The sequence below is a fragment of the Cucumis sativus genome, chromosome 6 (assembly GCF_000004075.3).
Source record: "Cucumis sativus cultivar 9930 chromosome 6, Cucumber_9930_V3, whole genome shotgun sequence".
In the NCBI taxonomy this organism is placed as follows: Eukaryota; Viridiplantae; Streptophyta; class Magnoliopsida; order Cucurbitales; family Cucurbitaceae; genus Cucumis; species Cucumis sativus.
Window position 1 is genome coordinate 18,844,459 of NC_026660.2, and position 3,332 is coordinate 18,847,790.

The window sequence follows — 3,332 nt, forward strand, 5'->3', positions numbered from 1 at the left end:
GATAAAATAATAATATATATATATATATATATAAAGCTTGGCTATAAAAAAGAAAAGAAAAGAAAAAATAATAAAATAATTATCAAACATGATTTAGACTAAACTTTAAAATGAAACTTTTGAAATGATTGAATGCGCAGTGGGAAGATATTTGGTGTGTTTTGGGTTGTAAATGCTCTAAGGTAATGGGTGTTCCTTTTTCCCTTGTTTATATGCTTTTTTGGTTTCTTGTAGGATGATCGAAGATTTGCAGATTACTGAGATAACCTTTACGCTGTCTCCTCAAAGGATCAAATTAAGAGATCATTGCGACCATCCTTTAGTGTGATGTGTGAAATTATTGTAACTTTATCGAATCAAGTAACTCTACTCATAGTGGTGATGTCCTCTTACACAAAATCAAGTTGCATGTTGAAGAGTTCAGTGTGGTGCTTGATCGATGGATTCTTCACACAATGTAGAGAGCCAATTGAATCAAGTTTCGTGGCCTCTATAAGTTGAGGACGTTTGGAGCTTAATGTCGATGTCACTTGGTTTGATTGGTGAATGAGGGTGGAATTAGTTAGATCATTCGTGAGTTTTGAAGCTATCTTATTCTCTCGAGTGGGGTGAAGTGGAGCATCAAAGAATTTGGAGGCCCTCTGGATGTGATTAAAGGGCACTCCAATGCTATTGTCCAGCGTAGTTCTTCTTCCTTCCCCTTTTAGTTGTAGGTTATGTTTGCTCTAATCTTGATGATGCTATTAATGTTATAGTTCCCACAAAGTTGTGTTGAGCGATTTGGTGGATGAGATTCTTTCCTTGACTAAGGTTGGTTGTGTCTCCTCTTTCATCTAGTGTTTGAGATCGGTGTGAACCGGGTGGTCCGCCACCTTGCTCGATATCTTATGGTTAATTTAGGACTTGTTTTGCTATTCCCCTTGTCCACCACCTTGGTGGGTATATATATTTTTTCTCTTTTGCTTGGAAGCACTCCCTAAAGAGAAAATGAAAATAATAATAAAAGGGAAGGTAGGGAAGGAAGGAAGGGTCATGTGGTAACAGTAGGGCCATGCTTCCAATACATGCCACCGACTGCCGCCATATTTTCACTTCCAAAACCTATATATATAATATCATAATCTCAATTCTCAACCTAAACCATTTTTATTTTTAATCAACCAACTTTTCCATTTACACAATCTTTTTTCTTACTTTTTCATTTTTAAAACATCCTTCAAAAAAGAAAATTAATTACTTCAAAAAGCATCAATAAAAGTGAGTGATTGAAGCATGTTGAAGAATAGAGATGATATATTTATTGATTTTGTGGAAAGTACATAACATATTGAATGTGTCATCGTTGATAACTTTGTTCGACCCACCATGCACACCATTTCAAATAGTTTAAGTCGTGGATAAAGACTACTCACTCTAAGTAATAATTGTCGTTGTTACGTTTAAGGTTTTTTCTCTTTTGGTTTTTGAAAATTTAAACTCATCTCCATCTCAGCTTCTTTAAATTATTCTCCAACTTTAAAATTTGTTTTAGGTTTTGAAAATATACTATAAAAGAAAAAAGAAAAAGTAAAAAGAATTTAAAGATGAGAAGAATGTATTAGATTCACAAAGAGTGGAAGACTCGCAACCTTTTAGTCTTGAAGGTGGTTGGTTGGGACTTGGAATGGAGATCGCCCACTTTGGATGACTATTAATATTGATGGACCCTTCAAAAGGTTTTAACCTTTATTCTAATCTCATCTTTATATTAAAATGATAATGAAGTTGAAAAGTTTAACTATAATTAATATGGAAAATTAAACTAGTCAAAACCATATATTAAGACTTCAAAACAATTCCTTTAAACATATATAATTATATTATATATATATATATTTACCAAATTCTCTAATCATAGTTTGTTACATATAAATTTTTTTCTTTTTTTTAAATATTTTATTTTATGCTTTTCACATACATAATAAAAAATAAAATAAATTTACGTTAATATAAAATATTATATATAGGTTAATTTTCATAAATATAATAAACGGCTTTTACGGTTCACTAACAAAATAAAAAAGGCATTAAACTAGTTATTTTTTTAATATTTCAGGTTTATCCTTTCTTTTCATCCTCATTTTTCTCTTTCTCTTATATGCGATTTTTGTTGTTCTTTTCATTGTCTTTTTTCTTTTTCTTCTTTTCTTTATTGGATGATCTATTTTTTTCAAACTATTATTTGGTTGTTCTAAATATTAAAGATCGTTAAAAAAAAATTATTTTCCAAATATAAACGATACCAAAAAATCTTTTTTAAAAATTTGGCAATCCAAATTTTAATGATCAATATAAAGAATCATGTAAAAAAATTATTTAAAAAATCATTTACATTTAGATTGGAGAAGTCAAATCAATCAAATCTAAACGATCTTATTGAAAAAATAGTCAAATTTAAAGGATCGTTCTCAAATACTAAACGATCCCTTTTCAAATATATTACGCACTCGAGGTAAATTAATTGGAGCAATTTTGAATTTTTGATTGTGAATCCGTACGCTTTTTCCATTTTCAAAATTATTATATATAATGTAAATATTTTGCCAAAGTAAATTTACAAAAATAAAATTTTAAATTCAAAATATATATAATTAAAAAGGAAATCACAAACGGTTTGAATAAGAACAATAAACATGAATAAAAATCTATTAGTATCGATAAGTAATAAATATAAAATTTGGTTAGATTGGATACGAAAACATAAATGATAAAATGTTATTTTCTTTCAATAGTGAGATGAAAAAAAAATGCATATTCAAATTTTAAAAAAATCATATTATTAAGCAAACATGGTATAGTTTGTTAATAAATAAAAAAATAAATACTTGAGTTACTTAATAATAATTGTAAATCTATAACATTGTGTTATTTATGGTAAATTAATTAGTTTGTAAATGATGTTATGTTTGTGTGTGTGAATGAAATGTTTGGAAAATAAATATAATATATGATATTGAAATTTCCCAATAAAAATAGTTTCGTGATAGCTTTGGTTGAGTATTTAATTTGAAATTGAAATCAAATAAAAAGTTCCGTTTGGAAGAAGTATTGCTACCAAAAATATATATATTTATTACATCTATATGATCAATTAGGTATTACATTAACGTTATTCAACTTGTTTTAGACTAAACAATGTGTATATTCACAACATTACCTCCAACAGTTTATCTAATTATATCCCATTTCCAATCCTTTTTAATTTCCAACTTCCTTTTATTATTATTATTGCTTTGGACGGTCACCAATTCAATTGAAAATTATCGTTATTGCTACTCTTTTAGAAAGAAAGA